A 17,339-nucleotide genomic window follows, 5' to 3' on the forward strand; every position below is an offset into this window, starting at 1 on the left:
ATCATAATATACTACGTATCATTTATTCTCATAAGAATAACATTAACCTCGTCATTACAGGATAAATGTGATGAGTACAGTGAAATTCACATGTTATCCATTTGTAATATAAAACAGTCTGCGCCAGGTGCATATAAACTGTTACACGACTTTGAAGATCCGTCCGAGTAGGTGATCATCTTTGAAATTCAGATACAGTATTGTCACAACGAGGGTTTCATTCGATAGGGTAGTGTCAATATGAATATGAAATAAATATATATATATATATATATATATATATATATATATATATATATATATATATATATATATATATATATATATATATATATATAATTTGATGTACGTACGAGAAATTGTGTAACTATTAAGTTTTGTTACCTACGTAAGGGTAAACATAAGCCTTTTAACTTTTAGACAATATCTTGAAATCTATACAGTTCAATGTTTTATTCCTTATAACTTTTGAAGAGTATAAAGCACCCTAAAACGTCGAGTTCGAAATAATCCTAACGTAGCTAACAACACGAATGATCATTGAACGTCCGAGAAAATAAATTTTCAGAAAAATACAACTCGTCAGAAACCGTTCTCGCATTTAGACCAAAAAGAAAATTTAAGTATAATTTTTTTACGACAGAAAAAAAACTTTCAAGACCATGTGCAATGACAAAGAATAAAACTAACCTGTTATATATAGAAATAAAACTGCAGACTGACACCTAACATACTGAAGAATCATGAAAATTCAATTTTAGTTATTAAGGTTTGTGATATATAGCAGGTGAAATTCTCCCAATGATAATTATTACAACATATTACCGAAAATACATTCGCAAATATTTAATAACAATTATAAATTTTATGGAGTTAAATGAAGTACTGAGATTAATTACTTAACCATTCTGACTGGCCACAAATAAAACGGTTTGAAACACACTAAAATAATGAAAGCGTGTTGTACATTTAACTGCGAGTAGAAAATATCGAACATGAATAATTTATAGAGAATTAGGCTTCTTTATGTTGTAAGTATACTACACTTGCATGCATTTTTTTCAGGAAAAATCTGCTTACTAACAAATAATTCATCTATATGTAATAAAAAATAAGATATTTCAACATTTCACTTGCAAAATCTAAATATTTCCATTTTTACACAATAATGTTTTTCATTTAAATAATCAATTAAGCCTGATTATGCTGTCCTTTGTAATAAAAAATTAGTTCAAGAATATGATTTAATAAAAAAAGGCAAGAAACAGCATTCATGCAGTAAAATAGCACAAGATCTTGCGGAAAGCATTTAAATTCAAAAACGGGAAACCATAATCTTACTTCTAAACGTACTAAAAAAAAAAAAAAAAAAAAAAAGGACCTACTGTGCCAAAGATGGGCATTGCCCCACCCCTTCAGGGGCAACTGCCCCTGAGGGTGAAATAAAAAAGAATGGGTTTGGACAGAAAAAAAAAAAAAAATAATGATTACCTTGATTTGTCGCTCAATGCGTAAGCCACGTTATAAGTTGGAAATTACAGGGCGGAAAACCACTGAAGCTTGTGTCCGGTTATAAATATTTTCCCAAACAGGATCAATGCCTGAAAAAAGATTTTCAGTATGGAGACGAGGTACAATGTTCTTTAGTTAAACAGAATTGTTCACTCAGATTTTATGATGAATTGTTAATGCAAACGGGTATTACCAACAACGCTCAAGTTAAGTTTAAGAATAGTAACTTGAACGCAGCCCAATAATGGACCTACAAATATAAATACATGATTGCGAAAATGGCGTAAAAAATAATCATTTACAACTTATATGATGGAACACAAAGGGCCAAAATAGGACAAAGCATTCAAAATGTAAAGTAGTTCACTTCATTTTCATTTACATTAATTAGAGCCTTGCAAGTGTCTAACACAGTAGTATATACTAAACTTTACATACTGATATGGCACGTATCTAGCAACATACACACTAGGAAAATAATACAAATACAATAAAACAGCAAAAATTTGAAGAGCTGCAAGCTACGAGCAGCACAGAAATCGGTTACAGACTAAAGAAAAAAAAGATAAAACTGTAGCCTATATTTATAACCGCCTCATGTGAACAGCAACAGGCACGCCATTTCATCTTATCTTGTGGCTATCTATGGCTTCAGGGATACGTTAACGTAAATTGAGGAAACATCAAGGTATATGAAACTCAGAGAGCGTTAAGCCTAGAAGACTCTATTCATTTAATCGAGACCCGAATGGTACAATCACATAAAAAACACACGCAAATATATACTGTAAGCTGAACAGGAATATTAGTGAAAAAATGATACTTTCACAATGCTTACGGATTGCTCTATTATCGATAGCCCACGCCAGTGTAATGCCAGTTTAATCGAAAACAACCCTTAACAACACTTGTCTGCTCTTCGCCAGCTTTTGACACAATAGCAGATCTCTAGGCCCACGCCCAAAGCATCAGATTTCTACAGATATTAACTACGGATGACCATATTACCAGAAAGTTATATATTTCAAAAGACTTAGTTCCTTGTCATAATTCAAGCCCGGGTGAATTCGGACACCACTGCCACTTCCGAAAGAAAGCTGAAAGTCTTAAACTTGCATAAAACGAAAGGTCGATGCCAAGGATTACATCGTTTTCGAATGAAGTCTTCATTATTTCTTAATCCTTTAACAATGAACAACGGTTTGTATTGCTAAATATATCACGCATCGTATTTTTTGGCTGATGTTTTATGATAGTATAATTCATACGTGAAGGGGTTATATAACAATGATACACACTCTCTCTCTCTCTCTCTCTCTCACCACATAAAACTGCTCATCATTTTTAATAGAAATTTAATAATGGTGTAGGAGATAGCATCAACTTAATATTACATTTGAATTCAATTTTAAATCATATCTGGCAACTAAGTCCACCTCCCCTCAGAACAGCGAAGTAGCGCGGAATCGTGTGTGCGTGTGTGTGTGTGTGTCAGATTCCCCACGATATAAATCATTGTAACGACCTAGATTTGTAACTTTCCATAGAGTGCGTGCCGCAAAGTGACTGTTCAACTACTTCATAACAAAACCCTGTGCACATTGTAGATTTTGTTTCAAGTCTAATAGTATAATCAGTTGGTATGCTCTTCTCAGAATTTTAAATTGAAAGCACTATACGTAACAGGCCTAAACCGTTACGTTCGCTCCATGTAGTTTCGCCGCCGCGGTGACCGCCCTATAGTCCGAAGGCCCGATAGTCCGAAGGTCCGATAGTCCGAAAGTCAGAAGGCCGGATAGTCCGACGGACTGTAATCAGGCCCCCACCCCTCCATAGCTAATACGGCAAATCTACCCAGAAGCATGTTTTAAGCAATACGCATGCTAAGACTGTTACAGTCTTTAGATTATGAAACTCTTCGCAACAGTAAATGGTTCTGGATTATTCCTTTTGTTTCATAGTCGGAGATTTTTCCTTTATATTAAAGAGGGATAGACCGAAGCACATGTACTTACACATAAATAAGATGGACGGGCAGCACGGCTACGAGCCAACTGAAATGAACTTGTGTAAAAAGCCTGTTCTAGAAAACCAGTACATTATTATAGATAAAAAGATTTACAAGATTTCGTAAGTCCTTTTACGTTATCACACAAATACTGGTATTCAACGATTACCTGGCTTCCAGATATTTAGTATGAGACTGCGCTAGGCCAAGCAAAAACATCAAACTAGTACCAGGCCTATATTTAAGCTTCATTATACTGTGTAAAATCTGAACTGCAAGAACGTGTGTATTTCTTACCTTCAACATTGTATTCAATGGCATATATTAAACTTCGTTTCAGAAAGTAGTCCACTTCGGCATACAGACTTTTGAGTTTAACATAGCTTGGCTTTACATTGAATCCAAATCACTGGTCAAGTACGCTTAGTTTGTCAAACAGCGCAAGTTTTTTTTTTCTTTGTACAATACGGAAAATAAATAGAATAGAAAACTTTTACATCTCAAATTTTCCAGTTGATAAACTTAGCTTAACTAGTACCAATAACATAACTTCGAGAAAGACGGAGAACGAATAACATGCGAGCCGTGAGGGCTTATAATTATAGTAAGCATGCGGCTACTCAGATTGTCCTACAACGTGAACAGCTCCAGTCATAACAGACCATTTATAAACAGTAAACTAGCTACAAGAAACTTACATAAGATGAAACCAGGATTTCGCACTCATCCATTTCCCTCGGACTATTCGGAAGAATGAAGTGAGATGAGAGTGATCCACCAACATGGCATTCCGAGACCTGCTACCGCACTATCAATCCTCTACAGTACACATTCTTAGCCACGTCAAATAAGTCTAATCCTTCGGGCCAGCCCTAGGAGAGCTGTTAATCAGCTCAGTGGGCTGGTTAAACTAAGGTATACCTAACCTCTACAGTACACTAACTAGTTCCAGTTGTTGTCCAATGACCACCAGTAAGGTAAATCACACACAAAAAAAAAAAAAAGTGTTCCCTTTACATCAGTAAACTTGTTCTTTAATGCGTGGACATATTAAACTTTAGACCAACTCTCTCTCTCTCTCTCTCTCTCTCTCTCTCTCTCTCTCTCTCTCTCTCTCTCTCTCTCTCTCTCTCTCTCTATATATATATATATATATATATATATATATATATATATATATATATATATATATATGTGTGTGTGTGTGTGTGTGTGTGTGTGTGTGTGTGTGCGTAATGTGAAGCCAGATCGATCGTGTTTTAATGTGCTTTTTATGAATGACGACTTTTATTATAATATCGAATATTTTTCTTCTACATTCAAGAACTTTCTGTTTTCTCTATATCTGTCACAATAACGACGAATCACCCAGCACTTCTGGAACTTTGAACAAAGGCTGGTAATCAAGTAGAAACTGGTCCACCTGATCATTTTCTTTAATTATTTCCGAGTTATGTATACTTTTAAGTTGGAGACAGGGCTTTATATCGTTCCAGTTAAGAGCAACAAACGCCTCGTATGTCCACGAGGCAAAAAGGTTTCGTTCTCCGAATTGCTTGTGCGGTGTTACCATATTATGATATCGGCTGGAAACATCCTGTGACAAGTTTGCGAGTGTCATGGTCTCAAAATTTCGCGCGCAACCACAAATTTCACACAGATAGTACAAACACCTAAAACATAACCTATTGTCTTTCATCTTCCAAACTTGACGAACACAAGGATATCCGAAGGCCACAAATTTCATATTTTGATCCGTAACACCTCTCCGATTTGTGCAGCCACGGTTCACACAGAGAGGTATCTGGACCTTGCAATATTGAATCATTCTGTCTATGACCGACCAGAATATGTTATCTGACTTAAACTGAGTCGACGCCAGATGGACCAACAAGTGGGAGATGGAAGAAATAAATAAATAAATAAATATATATATATATATATATATATATATATATATATATATATATATATATATATATATATATATATATATATATTTCAAAATATGAGCAGATTTAAATGGAAGTAATAAAAAATGGAGATATGCTGTATAAATCAATCTTCAGTGAAATAGAACTCCTAAACATCATATTACAAAAAGCTGATAAGGAATTGAATAGGAGTGATATAAAATACCGTATATATATGTAGATATATATAGAAATATATATATATATATATATATATATATATATATATATATATATATATATATATATATATATATATATATTATATATATATATAGTGTGTGTGTATGTATGTATGTGTGAGTGGTATGTCATAACCAACCTCATTTACATTAGGTGATTAGGTCTTTTGTTATTCTCTTTTTTATGTATTTAAAATTATGTTCATATACTTTTTAGAACGAAATGGTACATTAATTATATCAGTCAAACACACCACTTCATTTTTCCTGTTTTTATGCGTCATATCGTCAGGCTGGGCTATAAAAAATGCACTATGTTACCAATGCCATTGACACAAGCTGTTGAAATAAACAAAAACTCTCGACTGATATTGCAGAGGGGCATCGCCTCCCCTTCCTCATAAATCATATGCCCGTTTTATGGCTCCATCAAAATGTCATTCTGGGCCAAAGACGATCCTATAAAAAAAGTTATAATTTTGACTTTCCTTCGTCTGTCACCAAAAACAAGGAAAAATTCAATTTACCTATCCCGGGAACGATTCAGCATGTTAGTAACAGTCACACACATTTCAATTCAAGTGTAGTTTGTTGACGTCAAACGGATAACCTTTTAATCGGTTCAGAACCGTTGATATGGACCATTCTTATTCCCATATACCATTTGCTTTATGAAGAGTCATCCTTTTCACTTCTCATTCCTCCCGTGGTGAAATATATTTAAAATCCTGGTTAATCATTTTTCTTTCTCCCGTTTCTTTTTCCTCCATAAGGGAAAATGAGAGGAATGGAAAATATATTAACACTAAATAACATTTAGATGTATGCACTCATTTTTATTCACACAAAAAAAAAAAACATAGGAAATCGCAGGTATCTATCCATCTACCTGCAGTGGCAAGCCTTATTTTTCCTTTATATCCAGTAAGAAATAGCAATATTTATCTGTCTATCTACCTATCTATTTACCTATCTCCCTTTAGTAGTACAATCGTCTCAGATGCTTGACAACTCTCCAGCTTTTATTTTCAGTTGCTACAATTTCGAAATGAGAGGCTCCTCGTCCCCTCTTCTCTTGGTTAGAATTTTCCCTCACAACTTTTACTTCTTGAAGACCGAAATGAGGGTCTGAAGGAGATGGCACAAGGAAGGGTTGAAGCGGAAGAGAAGAGCGAGAGGGAAATATCTCAATTTCAAGGAGTCTCTAAAGAATACGACAGAGGGTGAAATGCAGAATTGAATAGGAAAGGGATGATCCGGAGCTTGACCTCTGATAAAATTTTCGAAAACAGGTCAGTTTAACGTTGGGCTAGTCGGTAGAGCTGTGGGCTAGCACTCGCTAGGCCCGAGTTTGAGTCTCCGACCGGCTGATGAAAAATGAGAGGAATTTATTTCTGGTGATAGATATTCATTTCTTGCTATAATGTGGTTCGGATTCCACAATAAGCTATAGGTCCCGTTGCTAAGTAACCAATTAGTTCTTAGCCACGTAAAGTGAGTCTAATCCTTCGGGCCAGTCCTAGGAGGGCTGTTAATCAGCTCAGTGGTCTGGTAAAACTAAGATATACTTAACTTAGGTTAGTTCAAAACATTTTTTTTTTTCGTGAGAAATCTATAGCAGGGAAGATTATTAAACTGAAGAGATTTATTTGAAGAAATGTCTTCGATAACTTCGGTTACGACGTGCTTTTAGATTTTTTTTTTTTTTATTTTAACAAAATTTACTAAAATCCAACTTTCTCTCCTGGTCTTTGTGGTTCCCAGAATGCAATATATACCTCAGATGTTTCTCACAACGTGCCCTAATGATTGGAGCTCGAAATGTTTTGAGGCATTTTATAAAAACGAAATATAGCTCTTGCATCTGAAGGATATTTTCGTTATGTTTAGGTTTTGATATTTGCTAAATTTTAAACACACTCATTTGGAAAGCTCAAAACGACCATTTGATTCCTGGATTTGCATCCACATAATAAAATAGGGCAAAATAAACGTCTTGTAAAGTGGGAAAATATAAACAGAAATAGCTTACAAATCAAGGCGAATAAATCAGCAACCAAATCAGTTTATAAACTATTAACATCTCTAACTGATACCAGGAACAAACAACAGTATACACTGCAAAGGTTTAAACTAACCAACTTGAGAGCCTCCCATGCATACCAGGTGAAACATCCGACAAGCAGCGAGGTCCGACGTAATTGATTTTTTTTGTTCTATTTTTTCTTTTACCCTTTTGTTATCCTTATGGTTCGTACCTAGAACAATGGTGAAGGGAACATGATGATCGTGTGAAGATTAATTTACATATCTTTGCCTGCAAGGAAAGTACTATGATTCGCGAATAATCGAGAGCACTGCATTTAAATTTCTCCAAACATGCATTTGCAACAGCCGGGTTATGATATCGGGCAAAAAAAAAAAAAAAAAAAAAAAAAAAGCAGCACAAACATTAGCCTCATATTTTAAAATTAATTTTCAGAAAAGAATTTACTTCATTCAGGACATTTCGCAACATTTCCTAGGATATAAGTTTTCTCCTGACGTACCTTGAGGTATTTTATATATTCCTCTGCGTGGTGATTAACTTCATGACTTTTGTATTTATCTTTTCAAAATGAACTTTATGTTGATTTGAAAGTGTTTTCCTACGTTCAGTCCCTTTCCATCTGACTTGCTAAGGGGTATTTTATATTTCATTCCTCAAAGTAAAGCTTGGCTATATGAAATGAGAACATTATTTTACATTATTAACATACGGCAATGCGCAAGCTTTTCCCCATTTTCATAGGCATTCCGCCAGCCTTTGAATATTCTTTAATTGCTATGAATAATTGTCAATGCAAATATTTCAGTGTAGCGTATGCAACAAAAAAAAATGCTGCAACAGTATATCCGATTTCCGTTACCCTTGAAAGTCTGATTGTTGACAGTACTCACAGGGAACCTGGCTTACTCGACCACCTTATCAAGTGCCGTTTTTTGCGAAAATCCCACAGCTACAAAGAGGAAGCTGCGGACTCGATTGCCAACATTTTGCTCAGTCTTGAATGGAAAGCTTCCTTTTCTGATTTACCCAGATATCAACCTGCATCTTCACACTGACCAGTCTCTCATTTCATTCACCTCCATAATTGAGATTTTCTTCCTTCTTTAAACACTCCCCCCACCCCACACCCCCGTCATTCAACCTGGCTTTTTGCAGTATCTACGGCGTTTTTGTAAAGAAAATAAACGCAGAGGGCGATGGGAGGGCCGTCAAAAATTCAAAATGTAATCTAGCCTTTGTTTGATGGAAGCAGGACAGAAAGAGAGAATGATTAGACAAAGTGTGTAAACGAAATTAAAACACAATTCCAAAGACAGGTAAAAGATGGAGATCTATCAGTGAGCTTAGCGCACTAGGTTCTTCCGACTCTCGAAGGGCTAAGTGGACAATACTGCTCTACGAAATGAGCTGGTAACCTCAGCATCATACAGCACCTTACTGGTCATAATCACCAAATGCATTTACTTTCTTTAAAAACCATTATGTTCTCATAGCTTCCGGATATCCCCCGACGTTTGGGATATGGTTTGCACCAAAAGCCTCGAATCTGAATGTGAAACAAGATACCTTTGATATTTCAGTATTTCATTGTAGTATAGCATTTCACCAGAGGACCTGTCATTTGTACGCAGAAGTTCTACGGAAGTTTATATGTTCTATTGCCATTCAAGGACACCGAAGTAGGTGTCACTTTATGGATGGAGAGTTGTTCTCACTTCATCATCCTTGGTCTCCCAGTTTCAAGTTGGACCGGCTAATAAATAGATCAGCCAGGCAGTCGTTCGAGAGTGAGACTCGGTTTCGCGTACATTACTTTTGTGTAGACTAAAGGGTATTCCGAGTGATTTATCGCTCATCGATAAAACTGCTTAGTGTTCGTTAAAGTGGGCATGTGTTTGGTCGTTTAGCTAAATGCTGTTTTGACGTGGTTATCATTACGCCAGAGGAGACATTCCTCGTTTGCGCGCTCGTTTTTCCACTGCGATGTCTTGGATAAGGACTGACAAAGTTTTTAGTTCGTTCTCGAAATCATAACAGGTTTTTATTAATTTTTTTTTAAATCAAAATGTTATTGAATGGAGTAAGTTAATTTGCATTTATGGGGGGATAAACTTTTTGAGATTTTTTTTACGTGAATACCTACTTTTGGAATGACAGTATGAAGATGCTCTCTTTTTCAACTTTTTGCTCTTGTATAAGTTATAGATGTGTGTGATTTTGCGAACGTAGAATTGTAGGATTTTCTGAAATTAAAGAAACTTACTACTTGGGTTTTAAGTAAGATAGTCCTATCATTGTCTTGACTATTCTTGGTTCTGGTATGTCGCATATTGTATCGCTTATTTCAAAACGGTAAATAACTTCTAATATCCTTTCAGAACTGATATGGAGCTAGTTACCTAAAGGAACACAGCTTTTTATACGTCAAGATTCAGAACTTACGAAAGAGGTCATAATCTGTTAATGGATATGTTAAGGTAAGAAATGTTACAGCTTTGGTTGGTCTTATCTTGATAACTAGCTGTATATACTGTAGAACCGGAATGCTCCTTACCCCTTCAGGACCAGTGCCCTTGAAGGGGTAGGGAAACCCAGGCTTGTATGGTAGGTCTTTGGCCTACCATGCCAAGCTGGGACCCGCAAAACCTATTGTGACACTCATCCTTGCAGGTGAGTTAGTCAGCTACTTCCACTCGAGCTGGGTAAGAGTGAGATTATGATTTGGAGGTTTTTGATAGTTCCTTTTTTGTCTTTTAAACGATCAAGGTGACTTAAGCCTAGTAATTTTGAAGGATTAATGGATGGCATGGCTTATTCCCATGTAGCATTGGGTATTCAAATGTTTTGAGACAGCGGTCATTATGGATTTAAGCCTTTAAGCTGTTTTTTTATTGAAAGTATAGGTGTCATTAGGCAAGTACACTTGCAACTATGGAAGCAAATTATTTATTGAATTATGTATGTGTTAAAACTGCTTTTCTCATTAAAGACAAGACTGCTCAAATATCCGTGTAATATTTTAGTTTAACATACTTATAATTAAGATGTTCTTGTTTCTTGAATTTTTTTTTTCAATAAGTTATTTTCTACAGGTTAGACTTTTCATTTTTTATGCTGTTGATCTGAATTTTGTATATATATAAACCTAGTCCCTTTAAGTCTTATTTGTATTGATAGATAATTTACTTTTAAATAGACTAATTAGATTTTCCATTTAATTTTTACTGTTGACCTGAATTTTGTATATAAAGCTAGTCCATATAAATCTGTTCGTTGTATTGATAAGATAATTTTAATGTCAGCACTCATAATACTTGAATGTGCACGAGATAGTTTTACAATTATGAAGCAAAACGTGTCTGAATTTGCCTTTCATGTTGAATTGAATGCCCGTCAACTGCAGTTGGCATTGTGTGTGCATTAATTTACCCATATTGAAAGGTAGGTTTTACCTTTGAATTTTGTGCTCTACTTAAGTGGGGAGGTTTTCTGTAGTATAATTACTGTATTCGTTGGGTGCAGGGGGAAAGTGTTCATAAAGTAGATAGCTATTGCATTTCTAAGTCTAGCACTGGGGCTTCATTACAAGAGTTGATAATGTAATTTGTGAACACAGGAGCATCCTTAAGAAAAACGTTGCGACTATAATTTTAACTTTTAAATTAGGTCTTGAAATACAGCGTTTCTAACCCTTGTCTAAATACTTTGCAGGCTGAGTAATCTCCATGTGATGTGGAGACTTGAAAGAGCACAACTTGCATTTGTCGGAGCATCTAGAGAATTTTAAATTACCATGGCATGTAACTGGAGAATCGGCTAGTATGTCAGCTATGCCGAATTGTAACCATGAAGAAAAACCAAAGCAAGAGGTTGAATTTGATTGGCCATGATTCCCAGGAGAGACATTTGCGGTTTCCAGCATATCCAGCATTTGTAATTTCTTCGCCAACGTGGGGAAGAAATAGGTAAACCTTTTACTTTAACTGCTGAATAAACCGCTACTAACTGCTGAATAAATCGCTACGAACCGCGGTTCTCTTGAAAGTGGTGGATAACCTAAAGCTATAAAGTTAGTACTGTAACATTGTTCATAAATCATTTTATATGCATCCTATGGCTTGCAATTTTGGTAATATATTCAAAGGCGGCACCATCAAAACACTTATCCAGTTTTATTAATCCTTGATCTTAGAAATGCTTGAGGATTGAAATCTAAGAATCGGTTTTGTACATAACAATAAATTGGATTAGTGATCTCTGTATGAATATTCCACGTTTTTCTTGATCATAAGCTTTTGTAAGAAGTTCATCTAATTCTGTCAAATCTTCAAGACGATCAAGTTTCAAGGTCTTTTTTTTTATTGCTTAGTTTACGCAATTAAAATATTGAACCACTAACAATGTGTTATTAATACAGTTGAAGTTGTAAACTTTGAGGGTTAAGAGGCAAAGAATGGAAATATTTCTCATGCCTTTAGTACGGCTGTATTGTATGCATCATGAGCAATTAATATGGTTCAGGTAAATAGATAAGCCATTACAATGTAGGTAGCCTGATCAAAGACTAATTAGATTTAGTTAACTGAATTTTATCTAGACCCTTTTTTTTTTTTTACACAATGTGTAAGGCTTACGCAGCAACACAGGTGTTGCTTGAAGAGTAAATTTCGACGACGTTAAATGGCTAATAATAATATAGTAATATAATACTATGGCTACATATCTGGAACCGTAAAACTAAGAGGTCCGATGTAACCTTCAAGTTCAACTTTTCATGATGTTTGCATCATTGTTTGTGAATTTCTGTAGTTTGAGGAAAAGTACATTGGGAACTTTTGACCAATGGTGAAATTTGAAGCTATTACACGCTTGTAGGTTTCATTATTCATGAGAATTTTGAATTATTTAATCAGTAACGCAGGTCGAAATTGCTGTTTTCTGTGCTAACGCCTTTTGAGTGTGTAGTCTCATGCGAATTTATATGGTAATGTTTGAGCTATTACAGTTGAGGCAAATGGATGGTCTCTAGAAAAACCAATAGGTTGTTTGGAACTAAGCAAATGCAAGTAAGATTTACAGTTAAAAATATAGTTAATTATCACGGAAGTTGAACTGAAGGAGCTGTAAATATAATGCAAGAAGTTATAATGTTAAAACGGCTACAAATCGCAAAACACTGGATAAGGATTTAATTTAGGACTGTACCAGCGAATAAGCAGCCACTTTAGGATGTTTGCTCAAACCACAGGTAACCCTTTGAATTCAAAATCCTGCCTACAGGGTCAATAATTGTTTGTAAATAGCAGTAAAAGTGTGCTATGAAAGTTCGAAGTGCTAGCTGGGTCAGGAATGGTGAGGATATGACAAAAAGTAAAACTAACCTAGGCGGGTAAGAAAATACTTAATGGAAACAATCTCGCAAACCTCAGCCAGGGAAAACCATAGCAAAAGGTTAATGGATTGGAATGGAGTACTAACTAAGGAAAGTATTTCTAATTTATTTCGAGAGAAAAATGCATTGACTGACCTTGAGTAATCTCTGCTCGGAATTGTCCGTGATGTTGGTTGGTGCCAAAATGCATGGTACATTAACATTTTCCATGACTATATAATTTTGAGTATGGATGACAGAAAATACATAATGGTGAAGGCTTATGGCCTGTCCACACTAGCGGGCATGCCTGACGGGCACTTGCAGCTGTTTATATTTTCTCTCGCTTCTGAAGCAGTGTTACCAGACAATCGCATTGTTCTGGCTCCATACGCGGTCGGTAGGTATAGTGGAACGGGTTATGGGAACATTGTTTGCCCGTCGGGCAATGCCCGCTAGTGTGGACAGGGCTTTTACAGTTAACCTCGCCTGGCGCTTATCTAGTGTAATGGCACAGATCGTTAGGCTTCAAGGCCACGGTATTCAAGAGCCATTATAGTTTTTTGGGCAACATTGTGTAATAAAGGCTTTATTTATTTTATGTAAAGCAACTGACAACTGTAGACAGAAAAAAAAGGGAGTTGTGTAAAAATTGTTGGCTAATTAAAAATTGAAGCAGGTTTATCAAATGGAGAAGACGTTTAAAACTTAGAAAATAACCTAAAGCCCTGGTAGATGAACACGGAGAATTTTGTCAAACCTGACAGTTTGGGTGTCTTTCATTATAACCTAGCAGACATGTCTGATAGAACGTGTCCTGGTTGTAGGAGAGGAAAAATGTCAAAAAATTTTAGACATAATGGCTCTGAGTTGTGCGATTGTCCCGTATCTCGTGAAGTATGAATCCTTAACAGTATCCTCAGTACATGAAAATCTTCTTGACGTGCATGCATAGAAAGAATGACTTAGACATGGAAATATTGCCAGCTTGGAGGGAACAGGGGTTTTCAAAGTTCTTATGTTTTCTCTTCAGTGAGAACGCGCACTGAAATGCTAGCGAAAACATTGGCCATCTTAATGTTCTGAGGTAAACGTTGCTAGTAATTTTTTTAGAAGCCTGTAACGGAACTACTGTTAAGTGAAGGAAAATAGCCAAAGGAGTAAGTGCCCCTTGAAATATACCTATTGAGTATATTACATCATGGTCTGGGTATTTTAAAAATAACGCTACAAAAAATGGACGTCTTTAATTTTCATTTTCTTTAGCTTAAGGGCTCCGTAGGGAGTTAGTGCCGCCAGCGCACCTCACGCGGTGCACTGCAGGCATTACTTAAGGTTCTTTGCAGCGTCCCTCCGGCCCATAGCTGCAACCCCTTTCGTTCCTTTTACTGTACCTCCTTTCATGTTCTCCGTCTTCCATCTTACTTTTCACCCTCTTCTAACAATTGATTCATAGTGCAACTGCGAGATTTTCCTCCTGTTACACCTTTCAAACCTTTGACTGTCAATTTCCGTTTCAGCGCTGAATGGCTTCATAGGTCCCAGTGCTTGGCCTTTGGCCTAAGTTCTCTATTCAATTCAATTAGGATGTTACATCATGGTCTGGGTATTTTAAATTTTTTTTTTTTTTAGCTTATGAGCGAAGAGTTGTCTGGAAGTTATGCTGGAATTTCTCCCTAGTATTGTTTTCTTTGTCTTTATGAGAAATTGTCTGTAATTTATTAGCCCAAGTTTTATAAATATATCCTTTAGCAATCTTTCTTACAAGACAAACATCACTGATAAAGAAACCTCTGCTTTGCAGCTTGGCTGGACCGAGAAGTGCTAACTTAGGGAGACTGAATATTCGTTTAGATTCTATGCTTCATCTGGTGAAGTATCGTCTGTGGGCATAGAAAGGCAAGTACCCATTTCCTTCAGTTGACCTTGTGGTAAACTTTCGGTCATTTGATGTTTGCAAAGGTACGCCTCAGTCTTCATGTGCTGAGACGCTGTGGGTCATAGGATGTAAAATCTTCGCATACCTCAGAAAATGTTTGTTTTCTTAAACCCACAAAAAATTTCAGACGGTGGTATACGACCCTTTAATATGATGTGATTACACAGGTAACGGATCCATGGGCACAGACTGAAAATTTGAGGTAAATTTCCAGAAAAGTATCTTGCGATTTTTGTTAGCTTGGTATGACTGTTTTGTGGTACACCAGATTCAAGGTGTAATACTTGCCCAGTTTTATAAAGCATCAAAATGTAATGCCTGACTCCCTTTACAACTTTGCTGAAAATGTTGACAGTATTTCTGTATGATATCGAAGATGGGTCCGTTACAATGTTTACAGTATTTCTGTAGTAGTGAGGCAGCCACTGGATTTATACGGAGGATCGACAAGGCTCAGAACAATCCGGAGTGTGAAGATCTCTTGACAACAGCTTTAGTCAAGTTGGTTTTCATCGATCTTAAGACTTGCAAATTCAATACTGCACGTGCTTGCTTTTGACCTTATAGAAATAAAAAAAATCCTCTAATTTAACTTCAGAATTCACTTCCTGTTGTCGTTTTCCTAGTCTATTATGGTCCTTCAATCTATTTATTACATGGTTCTGTCCATGTATTGTGGGCTAAGTATATGACGGTTACCTGTCTTCTTATTTTTGTAACCTGCTCTCCTAATGGAACCTTTGATAGCGTCGATGTAAATACACGGAGTGCATAGGTTTGTGCTTTGGTCGGTTATAGTATAATAGTTTTTGCTGTCGACTTATTTATACTCTATCTCTTTGTACGTATATATATATATATATATATATATATATATATATATATATATATGTATATATATATAAATATATACAGTATATATATATATATATATATATATATATATATATATATATATATATATATATATATATATATATATATATGTATGTATATATATAAATATATACAGTATATATATATATATATATATATATATATATATATATATATATATAATAATGTGTGTGTAAGAAAGAGAGAGAGAGAGAGAGAGAGAGAGAGAGAGAGAGAGAGAGAGAGAGAGAGAGAGAGAGAGAGATGCGTATGCGTGCGCCCCGTAATTTTGAATGAGAAATAGCTAACAAGGCAACTCTCGTTAAATACAGTGACTTCTTTCAATTCAACGTACAGTATATTACTTTGGATCTGATCCAAAACATTTTGCTGTCCTGTTTACCAGAGGATATTTCATAAAGCAAACTCGAGAGCGGTTTGTTTTGAATTGCAAACGGTGTTCAGGCGCAAACATCAACAGCCTTTGAAACTAAACTTTGCACCCGGTCATCAGTTGGTCTTTTGAAGTTACAACATGCGAGGAATTTCCCAAAGAAGTATGCGTTGCTTGAATATTATTGGAGGTACATGGAACACGGGAAGGCAGTAAATGTCAATCGTATTTTCTGTTCCGTTTGATTTCTATTTATGTGACTGGAGAAATTCATTTTCGAAATATCATCGAGGAGTATATTCATTACGCGTCTGTCCATTTCAAAATTATTATTGATGATAAAATCGTATTTGTTTGCATCTTGTGTAAAAAGAAAGGAACATATATACTGCGGAACTAATGTTTTTTTGTAACAATTATTGTTCATTCCAACTCTAGAGGAAAAGTCCGCTTTCGTCAAATGACTTGAAACTGTGTGAATGAAGCAACTGATTTTTATAAATTTGCAGAGGAGTTTAATCCAATCATGCTGGAAACTGGTTTTAAACGGCGACAATTCTAGCTCCTTTCGACTGGAGATCTCTTCACATTACTTTGAAAATATTACGAAGAATTTCGCAATAAACAGTACCGGTATCGTTTACAGATAGTATATTTTTCTCGGAGAGATCAAGCTAAACTAGATATGAATGTCTCGAATTTCATTCAGTATTCCCCGTGAAATTTTGTTCTATCGTTTATTTATTTATTAATTTATCATTTACATTTGCTTTGTTTAACATCTCAGACTCTGAACCGAAGTTAGTGGCCTGCAAATCTTAGCACATTCAGACACATGAACATTTTCAATAATAATAATAATAATAATAATAATAATAATAATAATAATAATAATAATAATAATAATAGACGAAGACCCAGAAATATACAGAGATAGGAGAATGAAAAACAAAACAGAGGAATGGCACAACAAACCAATGCACGGACAGTAAATGAGACAGACAAAAGAACTGGCCAGCGATGAAACATGGCAA

General features: G+C 35.5%; 1 long non-coding RNA gene across 1 annotated transcript; it reads left to right on the top strand.

Moving 5' to 3' along the window:
* Positions 1-9,480: 9,480 nt before the first annotated feature.
* LOC136832119 (uncharacterized) lies at positions 9,481-11,993 on the top strand. The gene is made up of 3 exons (XR_010851069.1): positions 9,481-9,762; positions 10,104-10,202; positions 11,437-11,993. It is a non-coding gene; the product is annotated as an uncharacterized lncRNA (long non-coding RNA).
* Positions 11,994-17,339: the final 5,346 nt, after the last annotated feature.

The sequence above is a fragment of the Macrobrachium rosenbergii genome, chromosome 49 (genome assembly GCF_040412425.1).
Source record: "Macrobrachium rosenbergii isolate ZJJX-2024 chromosome 49, ASM4041242v1, whole genome shotgun sequence".
NCBI classification, from domain to species: Eukaryota; Metazoa; Arthropoda; class Malacostraca; order Decapoda; family Palaemonidae; genus Macrobrachium; species Macrobrachium rosenbergii.